General features: G+C 37.6%; 1 protein-coding gene across 12 annotated transcripts in view; it reads right to left on the reverse strand.

Annotated features, from left to right (window-relative positions):
• The window catches only part of PLEKHA5 (pleckstrin homology domain containing A5), a 239,848-nt gene that overhangs the window by 153,597 nt on the left and 69,999 nt on the right, over positions 1-16,252 (reverse strand). Inside the window, exon 1 of one of the 12 annotated variants that reach the window (XM_035729178.1) lies at positions 904-922. The exons of the other annotated variants lie outside the window; for them this stretch is intronic. The gene's annotated coding sequence lies outside the window, so the exon portion shown is untranslated. Of the gene's footprint in view, positions 1-903; positions 923-16,252 lie in introns of those variants that run through there. 12 annotated transcript variants of the gene reach the window in all.

A 16,252-nucleotide genomic window follows, 5' to 3' on the forward strand; every position in this document is an offset into this window, starting at 1 on the left:
CCCTGAAGATTTGGCTGCCAAGTTTATCTATGATAAATATAAATCAAAATCATGTTCATTATGAAATAATAATGTATAGACTTTAAATATTATTTGATGAGAACATAATATGGAAAAAATGCACAAAAACTTCCCTCTTTAACTTCACGGTAAAACATGAGCACTTGGATAACACAAACAACCACAAAACATTTCCTAGCAATCACCATGATATGAGCTCAAGAGAAGTAAGAAGAGCCCAAAATGGCAAAACTATTATTATACTCCAAATACTTCCACAGCTACTTCAATAACTAAAAACAGAACGGATTCTAAATATGAATACTGTGTAACTGGAACATATTTCACAAAGTGTTATCAATCTCATTTTATTTTCGGGTACTGTAAATGACCAATTATATTATAAAGCCAACTGATTTTTGAATCATCTATATAAAAATATGTACATATAGAATTACATATCCTCATTGTCTTTCAAAAATTCTTGCTTTTATGCTAAATGAGTCTTACCCACTACTTTTTTTAAGATAAAATGTAGAAATGTAAAAGTAAAAATTACAATTTCATCAAAATACAAGAACAAAAATGCTAAACTGTCCAAACAGACAAATCCTGAGCTCCCTCAGCACACAATTCTGCCAGCATTATTCAGCACCAGTGAGCAAATGAAATTTGTGGAGAACACGAAGGAGTATCATCATAGCAATTTACGAACTTGTCACTTCAGAAATGTACTGAAAATATTTCAAAAGAGTGAGATCTGGGCAGCAGAAACAATTTTCTCCCAATTTCAGCTAAGTTACTTGCTACATAAAGCTTCAGCTTAGTACAAAACAAGCAGCAGATATAAGACACAGCCTTGCTAGGAATTACAATATAGAACAAAACAGCTAATTAACTCACCAAATAGCCTTCTGCTAAAACCCTGCCGCCTTCTTTTTGTCTCAGGGCTCTGGTTTCCAAAGACAAATTACGTGCCCCCTGACAGAATGATGACAAAAGGGCAAACGGTGAGCTCTTTCCTGCTCTTCCCACTAAAAGAAAACTGAACCTCACTGCAGTCTCCAAGAGTAAGTACTTCATATGAGCATGCTCGGTATCTAATTTAAATGACTTGGTATTTCATCTCAGCATGTGATGGCCTACTTCCAAACAAACCCAGAGAGCTGCAAATTCAATCGAAGATCATTAACTGCAATAAACTAAACGGAACTGCCAAATGATAATTGATGTGTTTTTGACTTCATGATTTTTGTGGTTCGTTTAACTTGATATGCCTGGAAATAATTATTTCTATACTTTAACAACAACAACAACAACAACAACAAAAAACCCCCAAATCCCTAGGTTTCAGTATGTCATTAACTATGTCAACACAGGTATTTCCCAAAATACTGGAAATATCAAGACATGCAGGACATGACCCCAAAAAGTAAATCTGACCACTGATAAATTAGGCAAACTATAAGCCATTCATATTTCACTTTTTAACCTCTTATTCTGTACTCCTGGCTATTCACCAACTAAAACAATCTGCAAACTATCTAGTAGTATTTTAATTTTTCCTTTGGAAATATTAGTAAGTATCAATAAACTGAAATGTTCAGTATCTTTATATTAAATAAGTCTGCTATCTTCAAAATCTATCAATAAGGATTTTTCTCATCTACAGATTATACATAATAGCATATAATAGATTATATGCTTATATAATAACAGACCTCACCCAAATGTTGATAGTGATAAATAGGATTAATAATTTTTTTTTGCATTTTTAAGAAAAATTTTTACAAATATGTCACACACACAAATCAACAAAATAGTTTGCATAGGTATGCTTACATAATCAAATAACTAATTTGCCTGGTATGCTGAGTAAGTTGCTGCAAAGGCATATAGTTTTGCATGATGGATATATGGTCAAGAAGCTCACGATGACCATTTAAATCTTTCAGGGAAAAAAAAGAATCTAGCACAGCAGATGCAGCCCCACCAAAAGCAAGCAGATGATTCTTACGAATCCACTTCCCATTTTAACCTTGGGCAGACAACCAAAAATAGGAAGTGTTCGTACAGTTGACACACACCACGCTTGGGACAGCAAACCACAGGCAGAGTGGGGCTAATACGTGTTCACCAGGGTCCATACACTAATTTATGATTTTCCTTTCTTCACAACCAGTCTGAGGTCTTTAATGCCTGAGAAGTGCAGAAGTAACCAACTACCTCACACACAAAGGTCTCATTTCATGAATAGTGGCCTTGCATCCCCTTCCCTCCTGACTCCAAATTAATCTGGAAGACCTGGGAAAATAAGAAGGCACAAGAAACAGACAAACTCAATGGCAGTAGCTAAGGTAAGGCCCCTCATAAATGGTGAGACAAAATCAGTAAGAGGTTCAGAGAAGTTGTAAAAATAAAATGTTAAAAAAGAACAGGAGAGAATTGTCGATGGAACCACACCTACCTAATTCCAGCACCTTCCCTCCCCCACCAAAAAGGTGTTAAGTTCAAAGAAAGCTACCAACACATCATTTTCTTTAGCTTTCTACCAAAGCAACTCATCATTCCCATTGCCAAGAGCATTAGGTAGGTTTAATTGCAAGGTCTGCGGGCAACGTATGCTATATAAGCATTCTCTCTCAAAAGAAAAAAGCCCAGGAAAAAAAGCACAGAAAAAAAACACAGAATAAAAGCAAATACCAAGAGCCATACAATGTATCAAACAAAAAGTGTCAATGTGCATATGTTTTGTGTACTGCTAAGTCTAGTAAGTTTTGCGTACAATAAGTGTCAGGGTGAGGATTCTATAAAAAGAGTTTCTAGAAAACTATGCTCTCTGAAGGAGAAAGGAAAGTTCTTCACTGAAAACAAATCTACCTCTGATCTATAAATATTTATTGAGAACATGTTATATATGAGGCATGGTGCAAGGCAATGCACAGTGGAAACAGAAACAAGGGGACCGTCTCTGTCTTCAGAAGAGCGTACGGACCATGAGGTAAGAGTACGTGACACTAATACAAGATGATCACAGCAGAGGAGACACTGATGGTCTGCTGCGCTGGGGAGTTTAGAGGGATGAGCGAGAGCATTCTGAGGAGGAAAACTTAAGAGAAGATTCTGGGAGGGGGTGACCTTTTGGAAATGCTGTAGATGAAGGCTGAGCATCTGGACCAGAAGGAAGAGGCAGGGAGGAGGAAACAGCCAGGCTGGGGGCAGACAAGTGGGGCAGGAGAGGGCTGGGAGGTGGCGTGGGGACTGGAGAACTTGTGGCACTGGTGTGAACAGCTGGAAGAAGTGTAGGCTGTCAAAACTGGGAGGAGAGGAAAGAGAAACCACAAGCTAATATTCAGGGAGGATAGAATGTGGAAGCAGATGGCAAGAAGGGCTTTACACCCTGGATAATGGAGGAGCTAGGGTCATGTGCTAAACAGCTGAATGACGGAGATAACTTTGGAAAGACAGGCAGATATAAAATTAGGTGAAAGAGGCATTAATTCCAGCACATTGGCATAGCACATCCATTTTTAAACTCACGTTTTGAATTCTTCCATATCACTTAATAGCTCTTTAACCTGAATATTTTCTCTCTCTTAAACATTCAACTTTAGCATTCTGATTTGAAATTGAGGTCATCCTGTAATTACATTTACCTCTGATCTTAATTAGAGGTCCTATTTTTTTTAATCTTTATCTCTCACCACTCTTTAATTTACTTACTTACCCTCTCTCTACCTACAAAATTTGATAAAATGTTTCCCAAACGCTACTCTGATAAGAATGAATGAATCTGCAAAAATTCAACAAAAGATATAATCTATTTCTATGACAACTGAGTAATCTGTGAAGACTTTACACAGTTCTGGTGCATTGCACTGCGCGCGCGCGCGCACGCACACACACACACACACACACACGAGGATAGATGGGTCGCTCCAAGACTAAACATACTTGCCATTCACTGGATACTGAACCACAGGGTAGGAACGGGAGGGAGAACAGAAGTGAGTACACAAGCCTTATCCCAATTTGTTGTCATTTTGTTTTTCACCATAGCTCACAAGAGAATCATTTGTGTGGCTGAAAAACAACTTAAGGCAGACACATTCAGGGTCCAGAAATCTTTCAGGCTGACCAGGGTGGGGCCAGACATTATGAAGAAACTCTCCACATCATTTTGAGGTTCTTCTGGGAAAGAGCTACTGTTCTAGGCACTCACTAGTGCACAGGGTGAGACGCACACAGAAATAATCATGAAGTACTGATGCTACACAACTCGTTGGTAAAAGATTCCTATTTATTGCTTACCACTTCCTCACTCAGAGATCCTCAAATGGTATTTTAAAAAAGTGGAAGCACTTCGCTTTTTTAAAATATTCAATCTTAATATAATGAAATTAGGAATTCTTTTCAAATACGTATAGTAAGAAAGTGAGCCCCGGGAGGCGTACAATGACAAAGAAAAAATAAGTAAAAGAGTCTCTACAAAATCTGGAGCATATATTTATAGGAATCTTGGGCAAAGGGATACATTTCGCATAATAATTTGTCTAAAAAAACCTGTAAATTTTAAAACATATTTCGTAAAATAAACTTACATATCTTAGTGACTTTTACTGCAGTGGTAAACCCTCAGCATCTACTTTGCATGTAGCAAGATAATAAATAGACCTAATTATACATTATTTTGCCATTCAAATGGTCTTTTGCTATAGACAATGCTTAGACTATAAGAAAATCTCTCGTGCTTTACTAGAAAAACAAAAGCAAACACAAAACAATTTTGCTTCTGAATAAAGATGTAAGAGAAGAGTATTTTTAAAATACTGTATTATGTACATGAAAAGAAAAACTGAGGGTGGGGCAGGACTTTCCTGTTCTCTACTAAGGGACAGAGCAGTATTTCTTAATGCCTCGTCCCCAAATCAGAATAGTCATATTTTTTCCCCCATCCAACCTAAGGATATTCTTAATCAGTTAGTTAAAATATTATCCTAAGTATTATAGAAATTTGTAACTCTTAAAAAGCAATTTGGTCTCTTTTGTTCATTTATTCATTCAGTCTACAAATATTTATGGTGCCTCAACTTTATCGGCACTGTTGTACATATTAGGGATACGGTGGGACAAAGGTACAGACCTCTCACAGAGCTTACAGTCTCATGAGGGAAAAGACTCAGTCAACAATATATAAGAAGAAAGATGGGCTGAGTGAATGGCTGGTCAAGAGAAGTCCTGAAGAGGCAGCACTGAAGCGCCAGCTTGAACATTGGCAGTCTGAGGGTTTGCCGTTAGCACAGCTGAAGAGAAGAAGGAAGGCCTCCAGTGACCACAGTGTCGTGGGGTGAGGGGAAAACAGTTAAGAGATGAGGTTTGAGAGGCAGTCGGTCAACTAGAGTTGGCTTTATAAGCCAGAGAAGGGACTCTGGGTTTATTCTAAGTGCTATGGAAAGCCACTGGAAGGCTGTGGTATGATCTGTTTTGCAGTTTTATATTTTAAGATGCCTCTGACTACAGTGTGGAGAACCGATTGTAATGGGTCAAGGGTGGGAGCGGGGGCAAAGCTGCTATTGTCTGGATGAGAGGATAGTGGCACAGATGATCTGGGATACTCTCTGAAAACGGGAGGAGTCAACAGGGCTTACGGATAGATTGGAGAGGAAGGAAGAAGGGTGAGGGAAGGTGAGAGAGAAATCAAGGATGCCTGCAAGGTTTTTTGTTTTCTGATTAGGTCTAGTAGAAATGATGTGGAGAGGTCAGTGAGCAGAGACTTGGAAAAAGGTCTAGGCGGAGATGTAGATTTATGCATGTGATGTGCAAAGAGCCTTGGAAGTCAACGAGGTGACCTAAAAGAGAACACAGGCTAGATGCTATGCTTTCATCAATCAATAATGCCTACTATGTGTAAGGCCCTATGCTAGGTGTTTGGTCTATCCATGGAAAAAAACCCAAAACAAACACAAAAATCCAGATCCTTGCCCTCATGGAGCTTATACTCTATCAGAGAAGATAAACGAACATAATAAATAAGTAAACTATGTAGTACGATAGAAGGAGTAAATGCTATGGGAAAAAGACAAAGTCAGGGATGTGGCTAGGATAATGCCGGTCAGGATAAGGCTCATTCAAAAGAACGGGATTGTGAGCAAAAAAGCCAGGCAGAGTGAAAAGGTCAGTGCTAAGGCCCTGAGGCAGGAATAAGCAAGATCTTCTAAAGCAAATTTCACTGCATATTTGAAGAATGGAAGAGAGAGCAGAATGGCTACAGCAAACAAAAAAGAGCCAGTAAAAGAGTAGCCAGAAAAGCAGCAAGAAACCCAGAAGTGCATGATGTCATAGAAGCCAAGGGGAAAAGGTGTCAAGGACTAACTATGCTGAATGTTGCCAAGAAGTTGAGTAAAATCAGAACAAAGAGGTTCTTAATGTTGAAAGAGCAACGTGGAGTCAACTGAGCAGAGAGCCATCTCCGCAGAAGGGCAGGGAAGGAGGTACGTTTGGCAAGGGGTATATTCATTTCTAGAGGTAATAAGACAAGTTGGCTCTCAGGACTTGACTAAATTCTTGATTGATGGCAGCCAACAAACAAGGATTTAAAAATTTTCACAGTCAATATCTGGCATCCACAAAGTCCAGTCTGCTTATTTTCTCACCCCATTAATTATAAAGGACCCCAAAATCACTACTCTAAGTGATTTTCATAAAATAAAGAAAAGAAAAAAGAAAAAAAAATCACTTGACAGAAGAAAAGCTAAAAACTCATAAGCCAAAGCAGCAGCTTTAGTGGCAACATGATACCAACTACCACTTGTTGAGAATCATTGCAGGTATTGTGGATACAGGACTCATCTTTCTTTTGCACAAGAACATTGTCCGATGGGTTCTGCTGTTCACACTGTATACGAGGAAAGGTGAAAACAGACAGAAGTTATCCAGGGTGGCACTGCCCCGAAACTGAAGGAAGGGGTAAGAGAGAATGCATGTTTTCTCTACTCTGCCACATAGTGTCTCCCTTCTATTCATACTCATCTAAAACAAGAGGGCAAACAGGGGCAGGTTTTCTTGCTTTGTTAGACATTCTTGCTAGCTAGATATGTTAATGTTTATTCTTTACAGTTCTACCATAACCATTAACATTGTTGTACTAACAAATAGACAACTTTCTTGATTTTTTGTCTCCTTCTCTCCTATCCATTTATCCTTTCCTTCATTTTGTAAATACTACTACTACATACAAATAGACACTCTGTATTAACATATTTTAGACAAGTTAGTTTTCTAAAAATAGTATCTTCCAAAATAAGCATCACTATTTACCAATATATCAATGATGGTTGCAGAATTATGTACTTTATTTAAATAAGTTACTAAAATGATACCAGGAATTAGGTTAAGTATCTTAACACCTTTTTTAAAAAAAATATTTTATTTATTTATTTGAGAGAGAGAGAGAGAGCACAAGCAGGAGGAGCAGCAGGCAGAGGGAGAAGCAGGCTTCCCGCTGAGCAGGGAGCCCGATGCGGGATTCAATCCCAGGATCCTAGGATCATGACCTGAGCCGAAGGTAGCCGCTTAACTGACTGAGCCACCCAGAAGCCCTGGTATCTTAACACTCTTTTGGAAAAACTTCTTTCTGATAATTCATGGTTCAATTTTTTTCACTACATATATATAACCATATATAAGATTTACAGTCTAATGACCTATGAAGAGTCAACTTAAAAGTCACTTTTATGTGGTAATTTAAAACTTTGATTGAGATAGCTCATCCCTAAATTTTTAAAAATTATCACTGACATATAAATTATAATTTGCTGATAACTGAGAAAAGAAAAGGAAGTTTAAGAAAGGGTCACAAGACCTCATGATACAGAAACAAAATCCCATTCAAGAAATTATACTCAAAATATCACTGAGGTCATGGAAAGAACATAACCACCATTTTTTTTTAAGATTTTATTTATTTATTTGACAGTGAGAGACACAATGAGAGAGGGAACACAAGCAGCGGGAGAGGGAGAGGGAGAAGCAGGATTCCCGCTGAGCAGGGAGCCTGATGCGGGGCTCGATCCCAGGACCCTGGGATCATGACCTGAGCTGAAGGCAGCTGCTTAACGACTGAGCCACCCAGGCATCCCACCACCATTGCTTTTTAAAATCTAGATTGATAAATAAACTTCAGTCATCTCAATTAGTGTATGCAGGGCAAACACCAGATGCTCATTAGGCCAAGTTATATAAACAACAACAAAGAGAAAACAAGATGCCAAAAGTCACGAGAATAATGAATAGGAAGGACTGCATAAATTAACTTCTGTACTGTGGAACATGTTGTGCAGCTGTTAAAAATAATAGGAGAGAAAGAACTGTGTGTCCTGTCGTGGAAAATATCTATGATGTGTGTATATTATCTTGGGTCAAGGAAGCAGGGAAGAGAACAGTAAATGTTAACAATATGGATAAAGGCTACTTTCACTTTTTACTTCACACCATTTTGTGCTAAACTGTTTTGATACCATGTATTAGTTATGTAATTAACAATAAAAAAAAGAAAGGAAATGGGAAAGGGAAGAAGGGGTGGGAGGAAGGGAAAGAAAATGGAAGAAAATAATATGAGCTGGGAACAAGATGACAGATTTATGGGCTGGCAGTGTGATGTGGAGACATCTGGAGCGAGATGTCCCCAGATTGGAGTCCTACTCCAACTACTGAATTTGGGCAAGTTAAACTCTCCCAGGTTGAGTTTACTCATATGCTGAGTGAGGATAACACTATTTTTTACCCTATGGAGTTACTGAGAGCACTAAATGAGCCAGTTTTTGAAATGCACCTAGCACAAAGCCTGAAATAGTGTGGGTGCCCAATCAATCGTAGCTGTCGCTATTTTCTAAAATTAAAATGCAAAAATAACTTCAACTCTAAATCTTTTCCTCTTGATACCATAATCTTAACGTATATTCTGTTTGGTATAAATTCTTCTTCCTAGTTTAGAAAAGCAGGTTTTAACAACGACCATAAAGTCACTCTGGTAGGGCAACATATGATGGTGGTACTATCGGAAATACATTTCATCTGGGATTTCCTCATCCATCTGCACGTGTGTACCTAGCTCCTCGTCCTTGCTCATACAGCTCTGAGCCCTAAACTTTGTGCTAATTATCTGGAAATTTCATTTATCAATTTGTCTGCAGCATATCATTAAGACTGGTAAGTACCTATATCTCTTCAAGTCATTCTGCAGAATATTACTCATGGGCTTATTCTCAAGACTGTACTTCCATGTTAACCAAAAAAAAAAAAAAAAAAAAAAAGGCAAAACTCTAACCATAAACCAGAACGGATTTCAAAGTAAATAATAAAATTCCTAACTTTTAATTCGGAGGAAGAAATAAATTCAAATGTTTAAACTGGTTTTTCACAATAACCTAATTCAGTCAACATAATGTTCACATTTGTTTTTCAAATGCTGCCTTCATGTGTTCCCACATGGGCCCTATTCAAAGTTCATGAATTTTCTTAATAAGCAAAGTCTTGCCTAATGAAGCATTATTCTTGCAAATCTTATGATATTCTGTCCCTCCCTCTTCTAATTAATAAGATTTTTCTTCTAGAAAAATTAAAAACACTGTTAACATCACACCCTCTTTTATGTTTAAAAGTTTACTTATATGCTACTGTCCTTAGATTTATGCATCTCATCAACATTCCAAAACCTAATCTTGTATTTAAAAATCTAAAATCTAGAGCAGGTGTCAATAAACTTACTCTTCAAAGGATAGTCAATATTTTAGACTTTGTGCACAGTCTTTGTCCCAAAACTACTGCCTCTACTACTGCAATAAGAAAGCAGTTACAATGTGGAAACAGATGAATGTGGCTGTGTTCTAATAAAACTTTATTTATAAAAACAGGCAGCATGCTAGATTTGGTCCACAGGCCCCTGTTGCCAAATCCTAATCTAGACTATGAATTAAGTGGAATGTTATGACAATCTTTTATCTACTCTTTAAAGGTTTAGTAATACAAGTCTCTGCCCAATTGGTTTAATAGGTTATTTTACTTGTTAATGATTAGTATTTACCAATTTTACTGAGAGTAAATTATTTTCTATTCTTACTAATTTCATTTAGGGTCTTCCCAGTATTAACTAATTTTTCATAATTCTGTACTTAGCCAACTAAATAGAACTCGCTTAATCATTCAGTATTTCATCAAGAATCCCATTTTCTTAAAATTTATCATTTTTTATACCTTTAAATTCACTCCAAAATTCCTTCAATACTTCTCTGCAAATGCTTTACAAAATTCAAAAATAAAACAAGAATTTAATGTTTACTTTTTCCTTCATTAAAAATTCAAGGCAATCATTAATAAAGATACCTGTCTATGGTATGGTAGCTAGTCTCTAAGATATCCCCCAAGGATCCTCACCTCCTGGTATTCACACCCTTGTGGTCCCTTCCACTGCAGCTTCTGCCTCGGTCTCTTGGATAGCTCACCGTGGACAAAGCCAGGTGCCAGGTCATGAGGGCACGGAACCCTGTGGAGTGGCCCACATGGAGAGAAACCAACTGGCCATCCCCAACTTGCCAGCCATGTGCTCCTCCACCTGAACTGTTCAAATTTTCAGAGACTGAAGCTCCAGCCAATATGGAACTAAAACCTCATAAGGCACCCTAAACCAGAACTGCCCAACCAAGCAGCTCCAGAATTCTTGCACCACAGGAACCGTGAATAGTAAGAAATGATTACTGTACTAAGTTCGGGGGTGATCTGAGGACACAGTGGATCCTCCTCATCCAATTAGATTATAATTTAGCTTATTTTGTAAAACTTAATGAATATTTTAGTTCATGGCAGCTGCAGTTGATAAACAAAACATCTCCTGTCTTGCAATGAGATGAGTTATTACCAACAACCAATTAGGCGACTGCTTGCCGTTTGTTCAACACCATTCAACGTTAACTTGATGCTTGCTATGTGAAAAGCTTTGTGCCAGGATATAAAAGATAATTTCATTTCTCCATACGAGCACATGACCCATGATAACAGTTACATGCAAAAAATAATCCTTACTTCATCCATCGGTGCCCACGTAAATCTCACCATTGCACAGGTCAGTATTTGTAAACCCTGGTCTAACCCATTAGAGGATAATGAAATGCAGTTAATGGGATGCTTTCTACCAGCACTTTAACATAATGAAACAGAAGAGAAGATACAGGTAATAGGGGGAAAGTATTTTTTCATTTCAGTTTTATGTAAAAAAAAAATTGTATGTGGACAATACATCATGCAATAATACTGTGCATCATGGTCAAAAAAGTTTAAAACCAGTGACCTAAAATACCAATGGTAACATCCTTAGGAACTAAGAATGAGTCACCACGTTCGCAGTTCTCACCCATCACATTCTTTTCTGACTACTCTTCTGCCTGCCTGCGGAACACCTGGGCTTCACTGCTCATTTTATTTTCACGTTGAGATTTTAAAATCCCTGTGGAAATTGGGTCTGGCCCAGTTGTCTTTTTCCTAATCTCAGTCCTGACCATTTTGAAAACAGGGAAGTCCCTTCTCCTTGGGGATACCCCTTTTAAAACACACTTAGTGGCTGACTCAAAAGAGTGATGAAGTAATAAGAGGAAGATCATATAGGGAACTTGAAATGACTCTGAGGTCACTGAAATTTCTGACTAAATGAATCATATTCACTTCTCAAACATGTTAAAAATAATTAGATATGCTGGGCTTATAAGGTTGGTACTCTATAATGCTCCAGAAACAATTATATATTCCGCTAGGTGGACTTTCAGGTTGTTGTGACTTTTATGCAGTACAAAAGTACTATGCTTTTATGACAAGGGCTGCAGACATAGGAAGTATCTTGAGTCCAAGAATTATCTCCCAGCTCTCTCTTCTGTAGCACCTGGCATAGGCTTTGCATTAAACTGATAAATGAACAAATACATATATATATATATTTTAAAGATTTTATTTATTTATTTGAGAGAAAGACACAGAGAGAGCATGAGCAGGGGGAAGGGCAAAGGGAGAGGGACAAGCAAACTCCCCTCCAAGCAGGGAGGCCGACATGGGGCTCAATGCTGGGACCCCGAGATCATGACCTGAGCCAAAGTCAGATGCTGAACCAACTGACTCACCCATGTACCCCATGAACAAATATTTTTAAAAAGATACGTTGGGAAATTAAAAAAAAATTATCCAATCAAATGGTAATTCATTTACCTATTTATAATGGCATTGTTATCCATAAGGAAGTTTTCTTAACTTTAAAACAGTATTTCAACCATTGAAAATAAAAATACTAATAAATAGAGCTAAACATTTCTTTGAACTAATAGGAAGATTTCGAGATTACTCCAAAATGAGTCAGGATAAGCAAAAAAGGTCAGGGTAATGATTCTACTGTGCACTGACGGTTTTCTTTTTACCAAAAAGGCACAATGAAGCTTAAGAGAAGCTATGGGAAAAATGATACTAAGACTCAGGTGACTAATAACCCCTAAAGAAAACAAGCCATAAAGAGGAAATGGGGAATCAACATGCTGTAACCAGACCTCAACATTTAATAAGGAAATGGATTGATGTCTTTGGAAAAGCACAGAAAAGCAAGTAATCAAATTCCTCTAGAATGAGATCAAGAAAAGAAGGGGGGGGGCATTAATTCACAAAAGCTCTAATGAAAAAAAGTTCTGGCTTTTTCCAACGTTCTTTTTCTAAGCAACATTCTGATTTTTATTAATTATTCAAAAAGCAGTTGTTTTTCATGTCAAAAAAATTTTAGCAGTTATGGCACTCCCATCCTATCACTGGTCTACACAAGACTTAAAACTGTCCTCCAGTCTGTTCATTGGCCTAAATTGCAGAATACGCTGGCATTTGCCAAATTTATTTTTCTAGCCCACTCTGAGTTCCAGACTAGTATACCCAACTGCCTGCCTGAAATCTCCCTACTTGGGTTTTCCCACAACCATTTCAAACTTACCTATCAAGAAGCAAATCTCTAGACCTCTCCATCCTTCAATCCACAACTTTTCCCCACTCCCCACCTTGCCTCACCCCCCAAAAAAGAATATGCCATTTTTCTCATTTCAAAATATGGAACTTCCAACCCAGCTGCCAAAGTCACAAAGCCGGAAATTATTCTTCCCATGTAATCCAACAAATCCTGGGTGCGTGACCTCCGAAATCTCTCTCCAGTTAGTCTACTTTCCTGGATCTCTGCTGACACTCCCTTAATTTAGGCGCCACCTTTTCTCATTTGGACAAATGCAACAGCTTCTTAACTATTCTCCTTTTTCTATTCTAAGTCTCACATCATTTAATTTTCCACCCAGCAACCAGAGTAATATACAAAATATCACTCTCCTATTGAAAACCTTCAGTTTCCTACAGCATCTGAAATAAAGTGCTAAGGCCTTAATTGGGCTGTTAAATCCTTGCAGTGTAGCCCCTGGCCCTGTCTCCAGCTGCAGATGGGGAGGGTCCCACCCCACTCACTCCTCCAGGGAACCCAGCTGCTTTCAGACCCTGTGGGTCTTACAGCCTACAAGGCTCTTCCCCAGCCAAATAACTCCCCCTACTTATCTGTCAGGTCTCAGCTTAAGTACCTAAAAATATACTTATATATTTACCACTGTGGTTTTTAGTCTAATGTCCATCCATTTCTCTTCTGTGCTGACAGCTGCAAAAATTCAGTGACAGTGCCTATTTTGTTTAACACTAACCCCAGAAGCCACCAGAGGCTTTGGTATATAATAGAAGCCCAGTATAAATATTTGTTCAGTGAAAGGACTTTCCTTTAAATTTATCTTACCACTAAGATTACATCATGCCTTTATAAGGAAATTATAAATGTAAATAACTATAAGATAAAATAAGAAATGAATAAACTAGAAGGATAAGAATACAGTCCATGAATTAAGTTCTAAAGAAAATAATCTCAATGTATAATGTATTATAAATCTATCCATTTGTCTTTCAGGATTACAGACTTACGAATATATTAATTTCATAAGTCAAATTTGCAAAACAAGACCTTAAAGATAAACAAGCATTACAGCAGGCTATTATATAGTTATTCCATGGAAACATTTACTCTAGGTTGGCTATTACCAGAAGCATCAATAAAACTTCAGAGTCAGGAACATCATTTCTAATATGATTTGTTCCTAAAATGTTACTGAAATGATTAGATGAAGAACAGATCAATACAATTTTAATATTTTAAATTGTCTATATTCTCCTATTTTTCTTAAACATTCGCAATGCTCAAAGTATCATCGTTATATTTTCAAAATGAACATATTAGCCTGAAAACATGTTATTTATGAAAAAAATGTATTAAAACAGAAACCAGGGGAGGAAAATAACTTGGCGGGAAGGTAGCAGAGAAGAGTGACAACTTCAATTTTCCTTACTGATTTTACTTCAAAGTCCTGATGTTCTTAATACTAAAGTAAAATTCTGGTTTAAACACTTTACTCTCAGTTCTGTTCATATCTGATCTTAATAACCCAGCAATGAAGTGGCCACATTCTCCTTACCACCCAATCGACTTTTCATTTTTCATCATGACATTGATGAGACTAGCAGAATTCTGACAGGCTGTAGACTCAGAATGGTGCTCACTGCTCAAATTAAAATATGCAAGTAATTTGACAAAGAAATCTTTGAAAAACAAGCAGTAGTTTCTATAAAACTTGGTCAGCCATCACTAAGCATTCTCTGCAGAGGTATTTCTCACCACTGAGTGGCAAAGAAACGTAAACTGAAATAGATCACATTTAAAAGATAATTAAAATGTTCCAGTCTCACCTTCCTATAAGTATGTTCTCATAAAACTCATTTCTGTTACCATGCTTTTCCTATTTCCCTAAAGTGCTCCATTTAAAAGTAAGGGCTTGGAAACACAGAGAACTTATCAACATTCTCCCAGGAGAATGAAGAATGAAAACTGAAGTGATGATGAGCTGGTCTGATTTTTCAACCCCGTATTTCACTCTAAAATAGTTCCATTTGAAGATTTGCTTGCGTCTTCTTCACACAGGCCCAAAGTCATTGACTACAGGGCTACAACATGTGGTAGCCAACGTACAAGGTGGCCCCCAGTGATTCTCAAGTCCTGGTACTCAAGCCCTTACGCAGACCCCTTGCACATGAAATATACCTGATTGTCCTATACAACAGGATAGTGCAAAAATGACAAAAGCTTGACCTCTAAGGACAGGTCACCGAGAACACTGTGGCTTCCACCTTGCTCTCTCTTGAATCACTCACTCTGATCTTCCAGATCCTCCACCTCCAGTGAAACCTTCAGGTGACTGCAACCCTGACCAATATCTTGACTGCAATCTCCTAAAAGACTCTGAGCCAGAACCACCCAGCTAAATCACTTCCATAATTCCTGACTCACACAAACTATGATATGAAATGTTTGTTGTTTTAAGCTGCTAAGTTTTGAGGTAAATTGTTCGGCAGCAAGAGAACTAAAACACTACACTTCATCATTTTTCACCTATCATATATATACCCAGTTTGAAGCTCAGCAGGCCTAGAAATGTTACATGTAGATAGGAAAACACTTTGTAACCTAAATACAGAATCCCAAAAGTCAGATTGAGACATATTTAAAACATGCTTTCTGGAATTCCATTTGTAAGACCTTAACTATGTTAACTATTGCTACCAAAGGCCAGGATGCCACCACACCAGACAGGTACTGAGGAAGACTGTCATAAAGAAGATGCCCGTTACATGCTTCATAAATCCGTGAACCAATAAATGATGCAGGAATAAAAGAAATGATACCAAGGCTGGTAAGACTCATAGCACACATCTTTATTATTTGTTTGCAATGTTTATTTCAACCACCAGAGGGCAAGAATGGCACACTGTTCTTCTTTGGCCTGAGAGCACTTAACATAATGCCTAAAGCATAAAGCATTCAGTAGGAATAAAATAAAAATTCTGCACAAATGGAGAAAGAGAGAAAGGGATGATGTCTGTTAATAAATGGGAAGAGATAAAATCTTACTACGATGCCCAAAAAAGCTTCCTGGAGTATAAACAGAGTTAGAATATAGGACTTCGTATACCACTATTACTACTAATTCATGTATTTCATAATTCAATACTAATTCTACCCAATTAGAAACTGTTGGCATTTTTCTTTTCTGAAATGTCTGTTTCTATAGGAAACAGTAAATTTAGTATATTAAATTCAGGCACA

The sequence above is a fragment of the Zalophus californianus genome, chromosome 9 (genome assembly GCF_009762305.2).
Source record: "Zalophus californianus isolate mZalCal1 chromosome 9, mZalCal1.pri.v2, whole genome shotgun sequence".
Taxonomy (NCBI): domain Eukaryota; kingdom Metazoa; phylum Chordata; class Mammalia; order Carnivora; family Otariidae; genus Zalophus; species Zalophus californianus.